Consider the following 26,516-nt stretch of genomic DNA (forward strand, 5'->3'; position numbering starts at 1 on the left):
AAAGCTAAACCTCTCAAATCAGAGTTTGTGAACTTAATGAGTGAGTGAGTGTATGTTGCTTAAGGCCACATCACCAATGTGGCAGCTATTCGCGGCACATGGCACTACTACTACTACTCCTGCTACCGCTATTGCTGATGCTGGTGGTGGTGGTGGTGGTACTGCTACTACTACTACTACTACTACTACTACTACTACTACTGCTGCTGCTGCTTCTGCTGCTGCTACTACCGCTATTACTGCTACTACTACTACTACTACTACTACTACCACTACTGCTTCTGCTGTTGCTGCTATTACTACTACTACTACTACTACTACTACTGCTACTGCTACTACTACTACGTACGCAGCGACGGTGGTAAGTTCAGTGTCGAGCCATGGGTTTCAATGAAAGCGTAAACGTCAGAGAGGTGGATTTTGCTTTTTTTTATAAATGTGTTCAATGCAAAACACGTAATCTCCAGGGTATATCATAAATTTCTATTATATCCTGGATGGACGTACGGTTCGATGATTTTATTACCTATTACCAACAAACCCGTGAAGATTATTGATCTGGGTAAGATTATTGATCTGGGTAAGATTATTGGTCTTCAGTAACCCAAGCTTGTCGTGAGAGTGGACTAAGGGATCGGGTGGTCAGACTCGCTGGGTTGGCTGACACATGTCATCGGTTCCCATTTGCACAGATCGATGCTCATTCTGTTGGTCACGGGAATGTCTGGTCCAACATCGATTATTTACAGACCGGCGCCATTTAGGTGGAATATTGCTGCGTGTGGCGTAAAACTAAACTCACTCACTCACTATCACCAACAAAGATCATTTATCTGTCTAGGAGTTTGAATTGTTCACCACTCTCTCTGTTGAGAGCAGACACATTCGTCACGATATACGACGTAATTAGAGCATGTTTGGAAAATGGTGTGCCTTCCCTACCATTATTCTCTCGTCTAATTGTCACATGCCTCGGGTGGGAGAGTTTCCTGACTCCTGTAGTTGTTAGGGATTAATATGGGATGGGGTGAACAAATGCACACATCTTGTTTGATTTTCTGTCACACACAGGTGACTTGACGTATTCTGCAAACATCAACATCAGACATTTTCAGCCAAAATAGACACCATAGTAAACGCGGGAACAATTTCAGGAATGGTCGGGGTTCCTAAATTAGTAATGTCACCGCGGGGGTCAATATTTGGTGTATGTATGTATGTATGTATGTATGTATGTATGTATGTATGTATGTATGTATGTATGTATGTATGTATGTATGTATGTATGTATGTATGTATGTATGTATGTATGTATGTATGTATGTATGTATGTACGTACGTACGTACGTACGTACGTACGTACGTGTGTGTGTGTGTGTGTGTGTGCATGCATGGACGGACGGACGGATGGATGGATGGATGCGTGCATGCATGTATGTCTGTCTGTGAGTGTATGTATGTGTGCGTGCGTGTATTTCTTACCATAGGCTCAGTGCAAAAGTGCTAAAGTATGTGTATAGGCCATGGAATTTACAAGTTTATAGGGTTCGAACCAGGTACCTTGTGATAAAACGCATCGAACCAGGTGCCTTTTGGTGCACTGTGGAACGCTTTGTTCACAGGATCAAACAGGTTAACCCTCTCAGAGAATTTGTTCCACCTTTGGGAAGATTATACTGCTCAGTGCATGCAGCTCTGAATCCTATATATATCTATTTATTTATCATTTGTCTTTACCCCTTATATTGGGCGTTGTTAGTAACTGATTTAGTAATATTTGACATAATTATGGGTGTTATTGTGATCTGATGTATATGTATCTTTCGTTGTGTTGTATGTTTTCACTGTTAACAGTGCAAAGCGCTTTTCCATCGGGATGCTAAAGCATTATCGTATTTCTTATCTCACCTTAAAACTTTGAGTTATCTCCCGTTTGTATTTTTAACTGCAGTTTGTTTCAAGAAATTGTAACCTCAACCTCTGATACTGACAATGAAACATTATCCGAGCTTCACGATGAAAGAAGAAATACTATCAGAGGCACTGCATGTTGTAAAGCTGGGATGTTGTACTCACGTAGTTAAGTCCTAACAGTTTCATTCATAGGTCGACGTCAGAGGTTATATAAGCCTCCAAACAAGTAACCCATTTTCCACTTTATCCAAACGAGTGGACAGTCGGAGACTTCGGTTACGTAAACATAATGTCTACATCTCATGGATAACAGTGATTAGATGACTGCAAGATGTCGTTTGAGAAGAAAAATGACAAAAACACGTCACAATTTAATTCTGGACTCACAATAGTCCAGAAACTCTCCGCACTGTGGCCACTCTCTCACAAGAGATTTGGCAAAAATAAACATGCAGCTATTATGAATATGTGCTAAGGATGAAAAAATGAAAAAAATTCTTTTCGAAAACTGAAAATTTAAACTCGCTCGCCCATGGGCACGCCCATGGGCGAACAGCGGCCCATGGGCAGGCCCATGGGCGAGACTGTTTAATTTCGTCCAAAATAAACGTTTTGGGGGTTGTAAATGAATGACAAAATGTTAATAAGTATCATGACTCAAATTTCAGCTCGATTTGACTTGACTCCGCTAACTGAGAGTGATTACAAAAAATCTCGCCCATGGGTGAAAAATATATTGGCCCATGGACGAGAATATTTACTTTCACTGAAAATACATGTTTTTTCCATGTTTTGCAGTTTGTAAATAAATGAAAGTATATTTATTAGTGTCGTGACACGAAAATCAGCTTATTGTGACTTAATTCTGATAATTTAGAGCTGATTTAAAAATATCATTTGGCCCATGGGTGAGAATATTGACTTTTACTCAAATTACATCTTTTTGCATGTTTTGGGGGTTGTAAATGAGTGAAAGTATGTTCATAAGTATCATAATACAAATTTCAACTTATTTTGACTTAATTCCGTTAATTTAGAGCGATGTTTAAAAATCTCGCCCATGGGTGAATAACATTTTGGCCCATGGGCGAGAACATTGCCTTTTACCCCAAATATATCTTTTCACGTGTTTTGGAGGATGTAAATGAATGAAAGTACATTTATGAGCATCATGACAGAAATTTCAACTCATTTGACTTAATTCCGCTAATTTAGAGCGATTTTAAAAACTCCCGCCCATGGGCGAAAAACATTTTGAAGCATATTTATAAGTATCATGACACGACATCCAACTCATTTCGACTTAATTCTGCTAATTTAGAGCGATTTAAAATCAATCTCGCCCATGGGCGGGAATATTTCCTTTTACTCCAAATACATCTTTTCCAATGTTTTGAAGGATGTAAATGAATGAAAGTGGCTTTACGAGTGTCATGACACAAAATTCAACTGATCTGATTTAATTTTACGAATTCAGGAGGATTTTAAAAAATATACGAGTATAATTACTTTTACTCAAAATACATCTTTTCCTGTGGTTTGGAGGTTGTACATGAATGAGGATATGGCAAAAACTTCAACTCATTTTGACTTAATTCCGCTAACTACAAGATTCTTCACTTCCACTCCAAATACATAGTTTTTTTTATTGTTTTAGAGGTTGTAAATGAATGAAAGTGTGTTTATAAGTATCACTCCAGTCTTAATTCGACTAACCTCGCTCGTGGACAAAAATATTTTCATTTGCTTGTTTTCTTTATTTTGCAAGCATATGGTTAAAATTCAGATGAAATTATAGTGAAAAATAATTTCAGTTTAATTTAGTGAGTTTAGTTCTATGTCGCACTAAGCACTATTTAAGCAACATCAATTTTCGACCAGACAGTCCAGTGATCAACAGCATGACCATCGACCTGCACAATCGGGAACCGATGACATGTGGCAATCAAGTTAGCGAGTCTGACCACCCGATCCCGTTAGTCGCCTGTTACGACAAGCATAGTCACCTTTCATGGCAAGCATCGCTTGCTGAAGCCCTGTTCAACTCCAGATCCTCATAGGTCCTGAACGCAGAGCTATGAAATTGAAGTTATTTGTGAAAGTCCTTACTCCAGTGACACAAAGACTATGCTGGGACACATTAATAAACAGCGTTGTGAGATCTTTAAGCTGTTTTGAAATGTGTCTTGTCAACCCCACTGACATTCGCCAATAACCACTTAAATATAGAATATATAGTCCGTGCTCCTTCGGAACAAATAAGTAATTAAGGATCCCCAACTGGGTAATTAAGTAAACAACTCAAAATACTGTCACTTTCTGCCCAGGACATCACGCGTCACCAGTCGTGAGCTAATGACCTTGTAAAACCCCTCCAAAGCACCAAAACCAGTACAGGAATAATCTACAACAGTGATAGGTCACTCGCTTGCTTTCTTTACCATTTGTACCAATTATCATGTTCCTCGTCATGTTCCAGTGCACACAGTGACCCCTCACAAGGAAACACAAAGCACCAAAACTGTATTTCTTTCTAGGTGACACACGGTATGTTGTCAAAATATTTGTTGTGGAATACATTCTATAGTGGGCAAAACCTTACGATTGGAAAGTGTACCTACCCAGTGGTTTTAAGTGTACCTACCCAGTTTAGCATGTTTCGTTTTAATATTGTGGGATCCACTTTTATTAATTCTCGTTTGCCCGTCCCAGGTTTTCTTCGACCGAGGTTTTATGGGGTATTCTCGTATTTGTCAGACCAGGAGTAATCTACAACAGTGATAGGTCACTCGCTTGCTTTCTTTACCATTTGTACCAATTAACATGTTCCTCGTCATGCTCCAGTGCACACAGTGACTTGGTTCGTTTCCAGCGCAACTGCGGCTGCGTTTAACAACTTCGGCTGCGTTTAACAGTACTTCAGCCAGTTTACTGTATCAGTCGAAATCTTACAATGAATGAATGAATGAATGATAGTAAGAATTAAGAGCAAGATGTATATGTGAATGAATGAAAGAAATAATAAAAGAAAGAAGTACATATGTGAATGAATGAAAGAATAAATGATACACCACGGCCATCCCTTCCTAAACATGCTAAATAATGCAAAACTATCGTTAGATCACATGTGTTAACATCAGCTAATTATAGTCTCCCTTGTCAGACATAACAATTTCAGACAGGTTTAAACAACAAACTATCTGCTTGACTGCACAGCTGCCTGTTGACGTAGTATACCCACCTCACCTAATTTGCCTGAGTAATCTTCATCTACACCACCATAAGCAGAGAGCACAGAAGGCCGAATACCTGTAACCACTGAACCGTGGCGTCTCACTGGAACAGGCTAAGTTCCCAAGTGCGGGTGTCCTACTCTACCTTTTCCATTAATCTTTAAAACATCTAACAAGCTCAACGCATGCAACTTTTAACTAAAATGTGATGTTATACATATCATAAAAGTAATTTTTAGGTATTATTCAGTTGATAAATTATCAATATTTTGCTTTGATTGTGTAACTACCCACATCAGGACATTGAGACCATTCTGATTTATCGAGTAAAGTACGATTGTATGGTTTAGAGTTTGAATCTTTGCATATCTTACCGGTTTTGCTACTTTTGCACTCTACCTTTTACCTGGGGCGAGCATGTTTTAGTGGTTTTTAGTATTTCATCTATTTTTTCAGATTTATTGATTTATTTGTTTTATAACTGTAAATTTATTCTGACGGTTGACGAGGTTTGTGTAGTTATCATGTATGTTATGTAATTATATTATTGGTATGGAGTGGCATTTATATGCATGATTATGGTTGCCAATCCAGTCACGATTACTTTAAGAGATTAGTTAAACTATAGATTAACGTATCCATACTGTTAATGTGTAATCTTTATATTGGGCTATGAGGAATACGTAAAATATTCAAGATTGATTTTACGTTTACTTTTCTATCTTTTAATAAATTTTCGCTATTTTTGCTACAGTCGAAAACATTTACCGTGGCTTCGTTGTGTACAGGTCCATGGTTGTGGTCTCTAAGTATGTTAGAAATTATGTTGTTGAGACTGTTGGAACTGTTGATCTGCAGTCTTTCAAAATTCATTTTCACGAGGTACATTCTCCCTTTTTACTACAAAAATATTCTCACAATGAACATAAAACCTTTTACAAAAAGGTGTCTTTAGGTAAAATAGGTAGGAGGAAACGCAAAGTACAGCAGCGCATTTGCCATAACTGAAGTTGTTAAAATGATAAAGAAAACTGTCATTTCCAACATTCACATTTTAAGCAATTTTATTAAGAAACTGAATAACTCATTACTAACGGAAGGGGTGAACTGAAAGTTCATTTTATTAACTAAAGTCACTGAGTGAACTCGCTAACATCGGTTCAATTACATTGGCACACGTGTCTTATTTCGTTTCCTAAAGAAACACATTTTATTTTGTTTTTTTTTAGAAAACCAGTGTCTAATCCCTTAAAACAGCACCGTTGTCACTACACCAAACGATTTTGACCTTGACCCAAAATAAAGGTTTAACTTACATAACTACCCCGTAGACATCATTTGCTTCAAAACGAGTTTAACACCTACGCCGAAATGCTGCTTACATTAGAAGAACTTCTATATCCATATAACTTTCTCTGTTTTTCAAATTATTTTAACCTGAACAGATATTACTTTGTCAACGACTTCATGAGAATTTTTCAAGTTCTAATCCACACACTGATTTCCACCTTTTTATCATTCTGACTTTTATCTTAATATGTTGAGTATTTCAGCATAACTCGCAAAGACAAAACCACTGAGCGGAACGATGACGTTTTCTGTTTCCGCGTTCAGTTACGTAATTTCCGCAAAGCGCCTGCTACAGTTTGCGCGTCGTGTCTCGTCCGCTGGTCTTGTGTATTGGAATAAACCAGCTGCCGCTTTCAAGTGTATTTTACTTGTCATATAGACATCTCATCCATGGATTACTCTAGATCATTAGGTGACACCAGCTTTGAAATGAACAGGTGTTCGTGAGTGTATATGGATGAAAAAGACTGACTGCGCATGACGCGTAGCCAAATATCTCACATTCAAAGGAAATCTCGAATTAATTGTTTTACAAGGCGTCGAGCTGACCAATTGGTTTCGGTTTTGTGTATAAACCTCCTTTGCCATGTGAACTAAATACATTGTTGTTTATACTGGGGATGCATGCAGACCTTATATATGCACATGAATAATCTCGAATTTCGACCTTTCGTAAAATTCTATGTGCATTAAATTTTACTGTAAATATATATTGAAATCAATATATATACATGAATGTGTGATTGAACAATCCTATTTACTAAAACAGGGATGGGGACTTTGTCCTTCTTCAAGACCTGCACATATTAGTCTGTGAAAGACAATGGCATTTATGTGCATGTACTCTGGAAAACCTTCTCCTGCACGATATTCTTTTCAATTTAGTTATTGTGTGCATGCTGTATTTCAATTTTGAAAATGTAGTTAAAACATATTTTGATTCTCAAAGAATCTCGTTCGTTTAGCAAACAAAATATTGCGTTGATTAATACTTCACCAGTACTATACAATATTACAGAATGCACAAAACCGGATACGCAAAGCCGACAAATTATAGCATTGTGATGAAGGGTATACGGGGTTATAGGAGTCCCTGTTTATCCACCGAGCCAAATTGTCGCTGACACGGCCCCTCAATCCTATACGCCCTTGCGGGGTGTGGTTTCGGAGGAGGGGGTAACGGTGGAGATGACCAAGCCAAGGAAGACACAAGTACTCCATACTCTATCATGGTCTTCCTTACTGCTTGAAGATGGACCTTTTCTCACTGTGGTCTGTGATGACTTCGGTGAACGAAAACAAAGAACTTATACACTGTGAAAACCAGAAAATAGTTGAATTCGTCAATGATTTTATCACGCAAACACAAAGCTTGTTTTTTTAAAAGAAAACTAATTAACTTATCAATAACCTTCTCACAATTGTTCAGTGTTTCTACAAAGAGCTAGTCAGACACAACAAGCCGTAACTCTCTTTTTCATGACTACCTATATGATAGATGTTTATTTGATTTAATGATATGTATGCATATGTTATTATGTGATAGTTCATATGGATGACGACACATGCTGCATTCATATTTTGTATTATATGTTGTGTGGCTGAAGTACTGATATAAACTGTAAAGCTTGTTCACCAGTCCCAATCAGTGTTTACGAAACACACAAAAAACACAACATCTTGGAGATGTGTTGAGAAAATAGAGACATATGGAGAACAGCGATGTCATAACTGAACAGAAATCATTCCCTCTATTGGTGAAGGCCGTGTGGGATTAGTTAAACAAAGAAACCTAGTCGACCATGCCTCATAATCCTCTTACTCCGTCAATAAACAACGCACCTGGGCTGTCGAAAATTGAAATTTTGTAAATTCGATGTTTCGGCTAATATGTAAGGAGGTAACCCGACGTTAACACTATGGCCTTAACACACCGGACAAGAAGGTAAACAAAATCCGTTAACAGTACATGCTTTAATGTGACCACTATGAACGAGGTAGACTGTCTGATCAGCACAGCTTATTATGGCAATCTCTTGTCTCTGAAGCTGGTCCTTGACACGCTGAAACTTTCTGTCTTCTTTACTGTGGCCACTGTGTTACAATATGCAGTTTACATTGCTCACAGACCCTCGATTCACGATGATGCCAACTTTCTCGATTACTGTTCGTGCGACGACTATCGTTCGGGAATTGCTTCCACAGCTCCTTCTTTCACCGATGTCTTTGTGTATGTGTTCTCCCTCGTTAATTAGAGTGGAGCCGAGTCTTCTCCTATTCTTAGGCGCAAGTTCTCCAAGGCAGTCGCCACTCACACTCCGCTGCTTCTCGACAGTCCAGTTGTGTATTCGATCAAACAGTTGACACTCCGGGTGTGAACCAAAAGAGGATACTAACATTCGGATCGGTGGATCACAATGCTACACCTCATTTACCATAACGAATGTTTAAATCTCACTTTATGTAAATATAGCATCAAAACAAACTGAAATAATGTATTTTTATTAACATGGTACTGACTAAAGTCGATTCGAATCACTGCTTTACGTTCACTTACTGCCATGGATGCTTGCTTTTCCCACGTGGCTGGGTAAAACTGATATATTCTCCCTCGAAAGGTCACATGAAGCAATCAGAAATGGACATTCTTAAATGGAGTAGGATAAATGTGCCCTCTACGTGCTTATGAACCTTGAACGCGCAGTTTCATTTCACCAGTTATGTACAAATATTGGTCTAGAATAATTTTATTTTTTCAAAACCTTTAGTCTTAAATATGTATTGATGCAAGGTCTCCATATATGTTTTTGTTCATGTCTCTCTCGTCAAGCGTCAGAATAAACTTACAGTTATCAAAGCAGACTCACTCGCTGGGCCACTAGCAGTTAAAAACACAACAAAAACAAATAAATCAATAAATCTAAACAAATAGATGAAATACTAAAACCACCAAAATATGCTCGCCCCAGGTAAGAAGGTAGTGTGCAAAAGTAGCAAAACCGGTAAGATATGCCAAGATTCAAATTCTAAACCATACAATCGTATTTTACACGATAAATCAGAATGGTCTCAATGTCCAAATGTGGGTAGTTACACAAAAAGCAAGCAAAATTAAGTCAGAAGAATCCCCGACAAACACGGCAGCTTCTCCCCAGTCGGTTGGCTTGTGAGAGTGAGGGTACTCCCTACAAGGCTCACTCCCATTAGTGAACAGGGTGTCCTTCCATTTTATGTATTTTTTGATCGATAGGTACAGAAACTTAATTAGGTGATGTGGGTATGTCATGCTTGGTTGATTTCTCAGGATTAGGTGAATTGGGTATGGGAGAGTCCATATACTATGATCAGAGGGGATTTAACGACCGTATTGGAGTGAAAGAATGACAAAACTCAGAGATAGATTAATGAGTGTCTTTTTTATGCATTATGAAAATGATAATGGTAAATTATCACAAAATGCCCAATACCCGTCCAGCATGTCATACATATATGCATCATAAAATGATAATTTATCAACTGAATAATACCTAAAAATTACTTCTATGATATGTATAACATCACATTTTAGTTAAAAGTTGCATGCGTTGAGCTTGTTAGATGTTTTAAAGATTAATGGAAAAGGTAGAGAAGGACACCCGCACTTGGGAACTTAGCCTGTTCCAGTGAGACGCCACGGTTCAGTGGTTACAGGGATTCGGCCTTCTGTGCTCTCTGTTTATGGTGGTGTAGATGAAGATTACGCAGGCAAATTAGGTGAGGTGGGTATACTACGTCAACAGGCAGCTATGCAGTCAAGCAGATAGTTTGTTGTTTAAACCTTTCTGAAAATTGTTATGTCTGACAAGGGAGACTATAATTAGCTGATGTTAACACATGTGATCTAACGATAGTTTTGCATTATTTAGCATGTTTAGGAAGGGATGGCCGTGGTGTATCATTTATGCTTTCATTCATTCACATATGTACTTCTTTCTTTTATTATTTCTTTCATTCATTCACATATACATCTTGCTCTTAATTCTTATCATTCATTCATTCATTCATTCATTCATTCATTCATTGTAAGATTTCGACTGATACAGTAAACTGGCTGAAGTACTGTTACACGCACCCGAAGTTGCGCTGGAAACGAACCAAGTCACTGTGTGCACTGGAACATGACGAGGAACATGATAATTGGTACAAATGGTAAAGAAAGCAAGCGAGTGACCTATCACTGTTGTAGATTATTCCTGTACTGGTTTTGGTGCTTTGGAGGGGTTTTACAAGGTCATTAGCTCACGACTGGTGACGCGTGATGTCCTGGGCAGAAAGTGACAGTATTTTGAGTTGTTTACTTAATTACCCAGTTGGGGATCCTTAATTACTTATTTGTTCCGAAGGAGCACGGACTATATATTCTATATTTAAGTGGTTATTGGCGAATGTCAGTGGGGTTGACAAGACACATTTCAAAACAGCTTAAAGATCTCACAACGCTGTTTATTAATGTGTCCCAGCATAGTCTTTGTGTCACTGGAGTAAGGACTTTCACAAATAACTTCAATTTCATAGCTCTGCGTTCAGGACCAATGAGGATCTGGAGTTGAACAGGGCTTCAGCAAGCGATGCTTGCCATGAAAGGTGACTATGCTTGTCGTAACAGGCGACTAACGGGATCGGGTGGTCAGACTCGCTAACTTGATTGCCACATGTCATCGGTTCCCGATTGTGCAGGTCGATGGTCATGCTGTTGATCACTGGACTGTCTGGTCGAAAATTGATGTTGCTTAAATAGTGCTTAGTGCGACATAGAACTAAACTCACTAAATTAAACTGAAATTATTTTTCACTATAATTTCATCTGAATTTTAACCATATGCTTGCAAAATAAAGAAAACAAGCAAATGAAAATATTTTTGTCCACGAGCGAGGTTAGTCGAATTAAGACTGGAGTGATACTTATAAACACACTTTCATTCATTTACAACCTCTAAAACAATAAAAAAAAACTATGTATTTGGAGTGGAAGTGCAGATTCTTGTAGTTAGCGGAATTAAGTCAAAATGAATTTTTTGCCATATCCTCATTCATGTACAACCTCCAAACCACAGGAAAAGATGTATTTTGAGTAAAAGTAATTATTCTCGTATAATTTTTAAAATCCTCCTGAATTCGTAAAATTAAGTCAGATCAGTTGAACTTTGTGTCGTGATACTCGTAAAGCCACTTTAATTCACTTACATCCTTCAATACATTGGAAAAGATGTATTTGGAGTAAAAGGAAATATTCTCGCCCATGGGCGAGATTGTTTTTAAATCGCTCTAAACTAGCAGAATTCAGTCAAAATGAGTTGGATGTCGTGTCATGATACTCATAAATATGCTTGCATTCATTTACAAACTGCAAAACATGCAAAAAGATCTATTTTGAGTGAAAACAATATTTTCTCGGCCATGGGCCAAAATGTTTTTCGCCCATGGGCGGGAGTTTTTAAAATCGCTCTAAATTAGCGGAATTAAGTCAAATGAATTGAAATTTCTGTCATGATGCTCATAAATGTACTTTCATTCATTTACATCCTCCAAAACACGTGAAAAGATATATTTGGGGTAAAAGGCAATGTTCTCGCCCATGGGCCAAAATGTTATTCACCCATGGGCGAGATTTTTAAACATCGCTCTAAATTAACGGAATTAAGTCAAAATAAGTTGAAATTTGTATTATGATACTTATGAACATACTTTCACTCATTTACAACCCCCAAAACATGCAAAAAGATGTAATTTGAGTAAAAGTCAATATTCTCACCCATGGGCCAAATGATATTTTTAAATCAGCTCTAAATTATCAGAATTAAGTCACAATAAGCTGATTTTCGTGTCACGACACTTATAAATATACTTTCATTTACTTTGCAAACTACAAAACATGGAAAAAAACATGTATTTCCAGTGAAAGTAAATATTCTCGTCCATGGGCCAATATGTTTTTCACCCATGGGCGAGATTTTTTGTAATCACTCTCAGTTAGCGGAGTCAAGTCAAATCGAGCTGAAATTTGAGTCATGATACTTATTAACATTTTGTCATTCATTTACAACCCCCAAAACGTTTATTTTGGACGAAATTAAACAGTCTCGCCCATGGGCCGCTGTTCGGCCGCTGTTCGCCCTTGGGCGTGCCCATGGGCGAGCGAGTTTAAATTTTCAGTTTTCGAAAAAAATTTTTTTCATTTTTTCATCCTTAGCACATATTCATAATAGCTGCATGTTTATTTTTGCCAAATCTCTTGTGAGAGAGTGGCCACAGTGCGGAGAGTTTCTGGACTATTGTGAGTCCAGAATTAAATTGTGACGTGTTCAAATATTAAAACAGCTGCTAGTTGTTAATTCCCAAGGAAACGTTACTGCAAAAGATGTTAGTCATTCATATCCTTTAACGAGGATGCTATGCACCAATTTGCACACACGAAAACATATCCGAATATGGTATACGTTTGTACAAGAGCTATGAGTGCTGCACGGACCAACACTACGGCCTATCCAAAGTCGATACAGCGTAGTCAATGCTGTGCCATTCCGTGTGGACGTCTTTCTATGAGAAAGATCCCCGATACCCGTCCAGAGTGACTGCATTGCCTTACGACAAACGTCAAATCATCCAGATAAAAAATCCCATGCTAAACCGGTATCATTTATGCCAGTAACGTTATACTAATCTTGATGTAGTGGTTTAGTGCATTCAGATAGAAATTCAAGTATGGTTTGCACGCAACTGGCCATCTTAGAAACGTTGACATGGTATCAAGGAGCATTCTTTCATACCTTGAAAGCATTGCAGTCGGTACCCAGCAACCGCTGATGGCCATCAGATGAGACGTAATGGATGTTCAGGCTCTGGTGAGTGATTACGATCGGTGAACGTGAACCCTCAGTATTGATCACTGGATACTTCAGATATTACTGGACCAGTTCAGAGAGGATATATACACATACGCACTCACGCACAGGCACCCAAACACATGTCAAATATGTGAACGTTCTACTGAGCAAATTACTTTGTTCCTTCAAGGATAGTGGAGTATACAAACCTGTGGTTAATAGCTCGAAAAAAAATCCAAACCGTCAGGGCAACAGGGTCAATGTCACATTGTGTAATCACAGGTCTTCTCTACAAATATTGGTTGATAAAAATCTATTTTGATCCTGAATAGTGTGTATTAGATAACATTAGAAAATACATTAACTCAAAAATATACGGGGCACCCACACACCATATTTTCAACGGACGCCTTGGAAGGTTTCAAAGGTGGGGCAATAGATCAATGTCTAAACCACTACTTTTTATAGCTTTAGATTTTATATTTAGCCTTCATCTTCTGTTTTATCACTCATACAAAACATGGTAATACGGATCTTATTTCTGAGGCACTTTGAAGCATTTCTGTGACATTATTATCCGTTGCAAAAAGAAAATGAACCGAAAGAAGTCTGTTCTTCACATCGCACAGTGAGCACATGTTAACAATTGGCTAGAGGCTTTTGATTAGAGCAAACCAGGAAGTGGTGTGTCCTTTGTCTCCAATCTACTTTCACAAACTCTGTTGACGGGACAGAAATAGTTGCCTTAATGGGCGATTGAATAATTCAATATGAGTCCTTGTGTAAGTGACCTCGGGGCTGGAAGTACTCATATCAAAGCCAGTAGAAAGTGTATTGTAGTTTCTAAGGAACCTGTATCCTTGAAGAACGAAGCTTGTAGAGGCAGCAAAGGATATTCTTCAGTAATAATTACAGAATCACCCTGGAACGCTACCAGCTTCGGAGCCGAGTGGTTAAAGCATTGGCTCATCGTGCCGAAGACCCGTGTTCGATTCCCTGTATGGATACAATGTAATGAAGCCCATTTCCCCGCTGTGATATTGCTGGAATATTGCTAAAAGTAGTGGATTACCAAACTCTCTGACTCGCTCGCTCTACCAGCCCCACTTATGTGATAACATTACGTTGGCACTTATCTGTTGCCACGTTAACAAAGCAGCACAGCTGCAAGACACTCTCAGTGCTGCAGGTCAGCTCTTCAAAGAGAATTTCTAACACTGACCTGCAGATGGAGTGAATCGAATAGATAAAGAGCGATTAGTGTTAATTCTACTTTGAACAGTTTCTCGATTATAGAACCAGTTTGGAGAAAGAGTAAATGATGCATGAGAAACATGTTTACCAGAAAAGGATATGCATACTGACAGGCCTCCAGTTAAAAAGTAACTCCAGTTCATATCAAATCACCAGCCTACAGGTTGTCGAACCTACACCCAAGGACCACAACTCTACAAGCTGGAGCACCTGAAAACACTTCGTCATTTAAAACTTTGACAAGCATACTGCTGCTTCGAATACAAACACATAATAATGATTGTCGTCGAAATTTATAACATGTAGCGCATATACCACCAGATGCCAGTCTTTGAAGAACTGTTTCTTTGCATCGTATCACTGAATAGGAATTTATCATTGGTAACCTGAATGAACCTAGCTTTGACGTTTCTAGCTTTTTGACATACATGACTGTGATCATAACAATAAGGATTTCGAATATCACTTTTTATTCCAAACTGACATATACTGAAATGGATAAAATACTAGCGATTGAATACCAAACACAGTCAATATAATATTAGGTGATGCGTATGGATTGCCACCTTGCGTTTTAACATTTTTAGTGCTTGGCTGGATGAAGATATTCAGCATAGTTGGCAGCACCATCGTACAACGCTGTGTTGGCAATCATACGTGACTGTACGTCTGAACAGGCAACGCAATGTTTTCAGTTACGTTCGGGGTGTGTGTGTGTGTGTGTATTTGTGTGTGTGTGTATTTGTGTGTGTGTTTGTGTGTATTTGTGTGTGTGTTTGTGTGTGTGTGTTTGTGTGTGTGTTTGTGTGTGTGCGTGTTTGTGTGTGTGTTTGTGTGTGTGTTTGTGTGTGTGTTTGTGTGTGTGTTTGTGTGTGTGTGTTTGTGTGTGTGTGTTGTATCAGTGTTCCTTTTCATGTTTATGTACGTGTGTTTGTGTATTTGTCTGACGTGATATACGTATGTGTATGGTGTCATTGCATGTGATGGAGAGACATTTCAGTCTGTGAACAGACAAAACCACTATGAATTGGTCTGTCACCTTTTCACCAAGATTCTTACCACATATTCTGTAAATGATATTAAAAAAATTAAAAAGCCATTATGTACCAACGTTGAAGAAGAAAGATTTTAATAAACAAACGGGTGTGCTTCTGATATTTCTACAGTGGCTCAGTCGTGGTCATACTCAGAGCTTTTACCTGTTATGACTACTGAAAATGCAGAAATTCCTACAGGTTATTTCAGAACATCTCGTAATTCCTGTTTCAGTAACTTTTGACATTACGTAGGATACTATTGGTTTCTACTACAACTGGATCACGAATCGAAAATATGAACTCACCGACCTAATGAAGGTCCCAGTAAAATGCAGATGCACTGGTTGAATATTGCTGACAGCCATTGAAAGTTCAATGTAGACGAGACCTCTTGAATTGGGAATTTTACCATCGTATGTCATTTTTCGTCTCTTACAATGTTATGTGCAGACTTGCGTTTGGGAACGCCAGAAATGTAATATCGTTGAGTCACATCTTAGCTCGCCTGTATTACTTATATCAGTGATAAACCAACGCTCTTCATGTTGATTACACCATTACACCACCGGATAAACTGGAAGTCAAAGCTCATTCATTTCTTAATTAACCTTCACAAAATTGCGAACCTTCTCTCAATTATAATGGTTCACAAGGAGAACATGAGCAGAAAGACAGCATGCCCAAAACACCTGATCATTACTTGTCATGCCAGAGGGGAATACAAAACACCTGATCATTACTTGTCATGCCAGAGAGGAATACAAAACACCTGATCATTACTTCTCATGCCAGAGAGGAATACAAAACACCTGATCATTACTTGTTATGCCAGAGAGGAATACAAAACCCCTGATCATTACATGTCATGCCAGAGAGGAATACAAAACACCTGATCATTACCAGAGAGGCCAGAGAGGAATACAATTCTAATGAAACAATAATTTCATCTGGGTGAGCCAAATGTGTATGAAATAGGATATCTTTGCACATATTAGTTATTAATCATGTATTATTGAGACTTACAATGACGGGCTCTCTGAATATCTTGACGTGCAGCTACAGTGAAATAGTATCTACATTTCAGCTTTGAAATGTCAAGTATATTACGGGTTAAGTTGAGTTCATGAGCCAGCAGTGAGACGACTGGTTAAGTTTAGTCCCGCGGGGTACGGTGGTTCCTTCTGCGGAGTTATTTAATCATGCATGAAACCTTTGGTTCTGGGATTGAATCCTACTTGTGCCGCAGGTGGTTTGTGAGTGTGTTTCTCCTCATGTGATGATCTGTTCTCTGTAGTTATCTATTCTCCCAGATCAAGTGAACTTACACTATATACACCACCTGAATCAATTTCAATGAAGTAATACGTCGTTGTAGCAGAAGAAATTAGCTTCACAGAATATCGGAAAAAATGCACCAGCCAACTAGTCGAGCCATCTTGTTCGAGAGAAGTTTCAGCGACCTCATGTCGGTTTCAACAGTTTCAATGTGCTTATAACTACACGATAATGTTTGAAGATCCTCCTCCATGTCACACCTGCATTAGTTGGTGAAAGTTCGGTGTCGGTGTAATTCTCAGCAGAAGGCAGCCAGAAATGTATGTGTATTGAACATCACCACAGGTAACGCACCACGACGTTGGTATACATTCGTTGAAGAGGGTTGCTGCCCAGGACATCGCCAGTTAGTCTGACCATCACCTCTAATGCCTTTGATGGCCTCTTGCGCCAGAGGGTTGGCAAAGATCAATTCTAACCCGGATAAACATACCGCATCATCTGAGTTTAGAAACAGGTCAAGAATACAAACAGTTAACCTGTTGAGTATATACCGCAGAAAAATCAATGATTATTTACATCATTACATAACATTGGGATCGTCGTAAACATATAACTAAACAATGCATAAAGAGTGGTGAAAGTAATTTCCAATAAATCATCTAGTGTAGTTATCAAGTCATGCTTTAAAGGTAATTGGATGCATTTATCTCACAAATGAAAATTTTACCAGTGTGTCAAAGAACACAAATAGACACAAGACTATCAATGAACGCTGCCATTGAAGCAGAAATATCCCCATATTCATGGGAACCCATCTTCCAGGTCGTTGAGGGTTAGGTTATAGCTCCAATTAGTAAAAGAGCAGGGTAACTTCAAACGTCCTCAAAACTTCAAATCGCTCTCCAAATTAAATTAATTGTGTTCAGTCGGGTAAGTGTCTAATTTTGAATCCAGATCTTACGGTTTTTCAAGCTCTCATAACGAAAGCCAGTAATGCGAACATCGAGGTGCCTTCCAAAGCCCTATTCGTTGATAGCTTCTCACAGTGAAGAAGTTCTTAATTCTGTTTGAAAGGTCTCGACAGAGGATCTCTCAACCTTTCACCAGATTGGGGTTTGACGTTATTTCAGTTGACACCCGAATGACGTGATTTGTATACATGATCTCAGCTGTATGTGCCTTTGTCTACTTACACCCTTTTGTGAAGTGGATTGCAAATATTTATTCTCGGCAATCGAATCAATACAATATCAAAATAGGCAGACTATTTCGGTTTAATGTCAACACACAGGGAAATGTGAAGATGTTCCGTGTGCATCAGCTATATGATTCCATTGGCTACTTGTGTGTTCGGTTTCTAATGTAATGTTACCTAGCCCATGAATGGAATATGTAGCTTGTTGAAACACGGCTCGGTAATAACTGAAACACGGTTCGGTAATAGCTGAAACGCGGTTCGGTAATAACTGAAACACGATTCGGTAATAACTGAAACGCGGTTCGGTAATAACTGAAACACGGCTCGGTAATAACTGAAACACGATTCGGTAATAACTGAAACGCGGTTCGGTAATAACTGAAACGCGGTTCGGTAATAACTGAAACACGGTTCGGTAATAACTGAAACGCGGTTCGGTAATAACTGAAACACGGTTCGGTAATAACTGAAAATGACATTGATACTGAGTTAGAGAACGCGGAAAGACATTATACTGGTGTCTCCTATTCTCGCGGTACTTACGAATATCAGCTGAAGAAATAACATAAACAGTTCTTTTCGTATGTATGCGTGTTGTTTTTAAATGAAGAGATTCCCCCTCTAACATCTGCATCTATCAACTGATGGATCCATCAAGTGTATTATCCCACTTGAGCTCGACGAAAAACATGGTCGTCCGCCGCTGACCTTTCGAGGCGTCTCCTGTTCTCGCAGTACAACGAGAAAGTAACGTTATTAGGTGTAAGGAAGGGGAATCTTATCGGGAAGGGCGGGGGAAAGTTACAATTTTTCCAAGTTGGTTAAAACTCACGAATATTCGTTACATTGCAAAATTTTGATAATTCACAGACTTGGGTCACTTCCTAGTTACTGGTAAATGATGTAAACAACCGCTAAGTATCACGCATCGGCGATCTCGGCAGCAAATATGTTTACCGCGAGAATAGGAAACCCGGGAGAATAGGGGACGGCCCTATATATGATCTTTGTGTTATGTCAAATAACGATGTTTTGAAGTCAGGGTGCACATACATGTCGTTATATGTCGTAATATGTCATTTGTGGACTTTATAGAATCTGGGGAACTGACCTGCTGAGTCTCCCGAGAGGGGAGAGTGTTGTGAGATCAGTATTAAAGTATTGGAAACACTACATGTACTTAAAATACAAAAAGGTTTCTCAGGTTGTACCGAAAGGGACGTTCATGGTAAGTGTTTTGATCCGAATCGACAAAAAATATCTTTTCACACTCCTCTTCACAACCGTTTGAAAATCTTTGTCTTTATGATGCATTACAAATGATGCATTGAACCTGTCCTAACTCCCGGTCTGTGTACATTTACAAAGGCAAACGATCATATAGTTAAGCACTTCTTTAAGCCGTATCCCGTCAGTAATAAACATATCGTCAAAGCCCTTCTGTCAACCTTCCGATTATTAAATGGTGGAAGATTTGGGTCTTCACGATGTTCAGGTAATGATAACAAGCTTTGTACGGCTTTCAAGGACGGTGGTCAAGTGTCTGATTAATGTGAGTAGTTTTCAAGTAAACATTCTCCATTGCACCATGTACATCGTGAATGTGGCTGAATATTTTAATGACATGCCTACCTCTGTTTCTCAAAAGATCTCTTTACCTGAATAACACAGAGCGGGTGACATAAGACAAAGTTTCCTCCCACTAATAAATATCTAATCAATCGATATCGTTCCTAGCTAAATGTATCTGGGTAAAATCTTTGAGATATTTCCCACTGCGGAAAAGTGTTCAAAATGGCACAGAATCTAAATTAACCATTAAAACGTTTTAAGAGACCGTGCCCAGATGCACTAAAATAGATTCTACGTTCGGAATTTCAATTATGGAACGGGTCTTCCGCCTTTACTATAAATGTGTTAGTATAACTGTAAGAACTGGGAATGGATGTGACCGTTCAGTTTGCTTTGACGCCCATTTAAAAACCACACCTCTCAAATCACAATTTGCCAGCTTAATGAGGAAGGAAAACCTGCCGAAGCCAAAAACACTACCACTACAACTACTGTTCCTGCACCTGCTGCTACTACTACTACTACTACTACTACTACTACTACTACTACTACTACTACTACTACTGACTTAACGGACACGGTCTTAACGGACACATACTCCAGTAGTAGTAGTAGTAGTAGTAGTAGTAGTAGTAGTAGTAGTAGTGGTAGTATCGACGAGAACAAGATACAATTCAACTGGATCAGGTGGTGAGGTCAGTATATTCGTTTCAGTGAAAGCTTAAACGTCGTACACGTTGGTTTGGCCTTCCCACTCCAAATGGTGACTCGTCTGGTGTAACTGTAAATGTGTTCAAATCAAATCCCACTCACTAACTCTAGTTCACAAGGTGTTAACAGAAACCTCGACAAGATTTATTTTCCCAAAACATTTAAGCGGCTAGATCGTCACTTGTGGTGTGTTGTTTACCTACATATGTCCTAGCAATTCATACCGATCATCAACCAATGACCAAGGTCATCTATCTGTCTGGTTGTGCGTATTATTCACCACTGTGGAGCAGACACATTTGTCACGATATACGACGTAATTAAAGCATGTTTGGAAAGTAGTGTGTTCTGACAGCCATTATTCTTTCGTCTAATTGTCACAGGCGCCAGGTGGGAGCTTTTCCTGACTCAGAGGTTGTTAAGGATTAAAAGAGGATGGGGTTAACAAATGGAGGAATCAGATTGTTTACATTTTTGCCGAGAAAAGGCGAATTGACGTATTTCATAAACACCAACGCCGTCACCAGTTTCGATTATTAGCCGAAATAGATGCCACAGAGTTTACAATGAACAGGAGCGACGCTTTGCTGGCTGGATCAAACATGTTAACCCACACAGAAAATTCACAGTAACAATAATAATAGGAATTCTTATAACGCGCTAAGCCCCACGGAACAAAGCATGTTCAAAGTGCAAAAGCTCTGATTATCATTACCTCCGTTAATCCAAGCTGTCTGTTAGGCGCTAGAAGATTACAGTCACAACCAACCGGGTACCCACTTTCTGCTGGTTGAGACACTCACTTCCCTAGGACGAGACCACATGTATCGCATCTGCTTCGTTGTGGGACATGCCAGAAGTCCTAGAAACTCCCAGGAATTGCAAGCTGCCATCCAGGAGTGTCCGACGTGCTCGACGTTATGGAAAGTCTACTGATTCCTGACCTGAGCTCTGTGCACAGGACCACAGGACCACAGGACGACACCACAATAGCAGGGCGTCACCTTTGGGATCATTGCTCACCAGGCTGGTCAGGACATGCCATGGTGACTAGCAACTACTATGACTTGGACATCTTTTAGTGTCTTAACGGACACATACAATGTATTGTACAAAACGTTCGGCACTTTGTGAGAGGTTGGCGTGAATGGAATGTTTCGTGGGTTGTGGAGTAACTTGTGTTGTAGGTGTTATCGTGGATGACGTGTGCGATGTTGTCGGTTGTGTGATAGATGCTGTAGATGTTCAAGCGGACGGAGCTGATTTTCTATTCTCCATTTGTTCAAACATGTTAGCTGTTTTCAAAGACAGGTGGTTTCGAACACAGGCGCTCCACACTGGTACATATTTGGAAGTATGACCTAAATATACAAGATATAGAAAGGTGTGACACTAACAATGGCGGCCCCGCTCGCCTCGGCTCTTTTTCGGTCTGACAAACGCTTCTGTAGCTTTGATCGTTGAAAAAAATGCACAATTTGTACTCCGTTGACCTCTGTAAACTACCTTGCGTATCACTTATCTGCTGATTTTGTTTCCATTTGAAGCTTTCAAAAATTTTACCGCCCACTCTCGGACGAAGTCAGGACATATGCCCGGAAGAAAACAAATCTCAAGCTACAGACCCGCACCAAATAGTGGAGCGAGTCCCTGATTGGATTGCGTTTGTTGCCTGTGGTTTCGAACTGGGCGTGAGTGAGAAATGTAATGCATAATTGTAAGGTGCCAACGTTTCTGTTTCGAACTGACATTTGTCAACAAATGTTGTAACCTTAATATCTGATATTAACATCCAACGTTAGGCGAGCATCCCGATGTCAGAGAAGTGCAGGTCGTGATGTTGGGATGTCAAACTCGCATAATTATATTCTGACAGTTATGCAACAGACTGGTCACTGGTTAGGGTTATATGAGCTGCCAAACCAGAAATCCATCTTTGACTGGGCTCAGATGGGTAGCCAGTGCAGCTTCGTGAATATGAGCGTGATGTGCTCAGGTTTCTTTGTTCGTGTAACTATCGTGCTTTGAAACTTGGAAATATGTTCTTTTGGGATGTTACATAAAATACTATTATAAGAGTTCAAGTTGTATAGCACTGGATTCCTCACAAGCATATTGGCAGCATCAGAAGACAGCCGGTGTCGGATGCCGCCGATGTTCCTGAGATGCCAGTGACAAGGTCTGCAGGCCATTGTGATGTGCTGATGCATCGACAGGTCGTTGGCCAAGATAACGCCAAAATTTCTGGCACTGTCAGTGAGAAGAGCCTGAGACTGTCGAACACTAAGAGACGAAATGTTTGCCTTGTTCTGCGTATCACCTGTATCAATCAACATTCTTGTGTCTTGTCTGTATTTCATTTCAATATGTTGTGTTCATCCAACACTGAATGTTGCTGGTGCAGATACCCATATGAGAGACAGCAGTCTGGGCGTTCTGAGGCAAGAAGGAAACAAGTAACTGAGTGCCATCAGCGTTGACATGGTGACCACTATTCATGAATGAAATGAGTTTTCACAGATCAGAGGTGTAGTAACAAATGGTCCTAGAACAGGTCCCTGAGAAACACCACATTTCAAAAGCGTCTTGCTAGAGGAAACACCCTGGATAACAAGAAACCGAAACCTGTCAGTGAGGTAAAATGTGAACCGGTCTAAAGGAACTCCGTCAGTGCCTATAGAATTCTTCCAAGGTCCTATGAGTCTCTCATGATCTATTGTGTCGATGGCAGAAGAAACGTCCAACAACACAGACATTACCACAGCTGCATGCAGTGAGCAACTCACTGGGAACTCTAAGAAGTACCGTTTCAGTACTGTAGCCTGGTCGATAAGCTGATTCAAACTTGTCAAGAAGGGAGCATCTTGAAAGGTGCGATGAAAGCCTCATCCCTCCCAATCACTTTTGACAGAATTGTCGGGTTAGAAACGATAATTCTTTAATTCTGTATCATCCAATCTCTTAATAAGCGAACATACGACTGCCTCTTTAAGAACCTTGGGAAATGTTCCAGACTGGAGATTCTGGTTCCAATCCAGTGGTGACCGGAAGAAGTAAGTCCATGTAAGCCCGCAGGTTCTGTGTTGGATTAGGATCAAGACTGCACCTGAATGACTTGCTGGACTTGACAAGAGAGAGTGCATCTTGTTCAGAGAATGCTTCAAGCATGACCAGGTTTTCTTCCACAAACTGAATCAGTACCTGATCAGCATCTGCGTTATTCAAAAAGTTTCTTGGAATTTTGACGTATCTTTCCAGTTTTATCCAAGAAGAAAGATGGAATACTGAGGATGCTACTCTCCCATATTCATTATTCGCACCCACAGGCTAACGTCCTCTGCGCGGACCAATAGTGGCGTCAAGTCGAGATAAATTTGGATTAACTGATGACATCAATATGACATCAACGTGAATTAGATTCCGGAGAGTGTGATTCTTGTCATCCTTTCCGAAAAAAGTCACATCATCTGTCTAAACAATCTCAAACATCTTCGTCATTAGTCATCAGCAGCAGCAGTAACCATTACATAGCATGATGGCGAGCACGGACATCATATCAAGGAGAATTCTTTCAAGCCTTAGCTTAGGAACGTTGGGCGGAAACTCTCAAGACCGATCACTAGATACTTCAGTTATTTCTGGTTCAGACTCGAACAATAAAGCTCATACATGCATATATGTACACTACGCAACCACTCACACCATGCATAACGTTCTGCTATGCGAATTACTTTGTTCCTTCACACATATCTTTGAATCACGTAGGCAAACCTGTATTTAAAAGCTAAAGCAAAATCCCTAACCGTTAGTGCTCCAGGATCACAGGTCTTCTCTACGACTTCTGGCTGATAAAGACCCATTTTAACCTCGAGTGTTGTGCATTAAATTACGTAAGAAACCATATTTACTCTAAGATGTATGGATCACCTGCACACTATGTTTACAGACCAACGGACGCCTCAGCGGTTTCAAAGATTGGATAATAGATCAATGTCTGAACCAATACGTTTTTGTTACAGCATAAGCTTTAATGTTTCGCCTTGTTCCTTCTTTTATTACGCATACAAGTAATGGCAATGCCGATTTTTACTGAGACACTTTGAAGCGTTTCTGTGACATTATCATCCGTTGTATATACTGAGTCAGTACTATATATATATATACATACATATAATCTCAGTACTGTGTGTGTGTGCGCTCGTGTGTGTGTGTGTGTGTGTGTGTGTGTGTGTGTGTGTGTATTACCTCACATATATTTGTCGCTTTCTGACTGGCTACGCGCTGTTTCAATGTACCCTGCTTACAGGCAATGTATCATATAAGTTGTTCACTGGTCGCGCGGGGGCCATGGGCTCATGTGAGTGAGTTTAGTTTTACACCGCACTCAGCAATATTCCAGCTATATGGCGGCGGTCTGTAAATAATCGAGTCTGGACCAGACAATCCAGTGACCAACAACATGAGCATCGATCTGTGCAATTGGGAACCGATGACATGTGTCAAACAAGTCAGCGAGGCTGACCACCCGATCCCGTTAGTCGCCTCTTACGACAAGCATAGTCACCTTTTATGACAAGCATGGGTTGCTGAAGGCCTATTCTACCCCGGCACCTTCACGGGTTCCATGGGTTCATGAACCCTCGAGGTTTGGTTATGTTCTGCAGGTTGTTTAACATAAACAAACTTCGAGGGTACATGAGCCCATGGACCCCGAGGGACCGTAAACAAAGTATTTATCTTACCGAACACCTGAATTTAAATTTTGAACTGTTCGAAGCACTTCTGTTGAATGCGAGGCGAATCACCATTCTGTAGACGACACAAGGTAAACAGATTCAGAGTGGACTCTCCATAGTATCGGTAATTTCCGATGTTTCCGACATATATGTGTGTGTGTACACAGTACTGTTGTGTGTGCGTGCGTGTGCGTGCGTGCGTGCGTGCGTGCGTACGTGCGTGCGTGCGTGTGTGTGTGTGTATCCTCTAGGGTTAGGGCGGGGCGGTAAATAGATCGTATTGTAGCTGTCATAGTGACAGTGCTTTTACTGATGGGCCATACTGCAGGAACCAGCACACATAGTGTCAGAAGAAGGTAATCACAAATATAACATTAATGTATTGGACCCATTTCTAGATGACACTCTAATGCTACCGATTAGGTGCCTGAAAGTTCGGATCCCGGATGTGACTCGACACAACAAACGTACCAGAATCTGTAATTTACAATAAAAGTGTAATCCAAAAATTGATGTTACATATGTTACATTTGACCACATCCTAAATGGCACTGTGTAATCACACGGTTTTTCGCTACCGTTATGTAACATCTCCATACATCAACAGAAAATCGGGAATATCAGCGTCATAGTTTAGGAGTCAATTCAATCAAGTCATGATGTCATGTATTAAGTCCTGAAGAGATGGACCTGATTCTATTTGCACGCATTATAATCGATAATAATCTCAGTTCTATGTGTCAAAAATAAAATACGCTTGGCACATGCAACTGAAGTCTCGTTTTGTGCATATTGTATATTACAGTCCAGTAAATTGTCACATGGGTATGTTATAATTACGCTTGATCAATTATTTCTAGCACGAAAAGCACGCTTTCAATTACCATTTTAGGTTTTAGCTATCAAAGTTGTTATAATGAACATTGTTTGCATGAAAATATTTGTAATTACATATTTGTAAAGGATGCAAAAATTCATGTCTCAACAAGATGAGAAATTGTAAATTGTAAATTGTGTTCCATCAATCTCAACAATGTAAAATTACGGCACAGTGCCATGGGAATAATTCTAAGACTTTTGTGCGAACAGAATGATGTTTGACGAGTGGAATAATCAAATCGTGTTTTACCGGACCCCGTTAATCACAACCTTGTTAATTTCGACTTGGATATTCATTACACCTGTGATTCGGGAACCTCATTTGTCAGGACATCGTTAGACAAGAACCCGTTCATCACGATCCTTTTTTATCAAAACAGAAATCCGTGAATAATGATCTCCGTTAATCAGTCCCGTTAATAAGAAACCTGATATTCAGAAGTGGAGTGGGTAACCCGATAATCATGATCCTCGTTAAGACTAGATAAGTA

This window comes from Haliotis asinina, chromosome 11, assembly GCF_037392515.1.
Source record: "Haliotis asinina isolate JCU_RB_2024 chromosome 11, JCU_Hal_asi_v2, whole genome shotgun sequence".
Classification (NCBI taxonomy): domain Eukaryota; kingdom Metazoa; phylum Mollusca; class Gastropoda; order Lepetellida; family Haliotidae; genus Haliotis; species Haliotis asinina.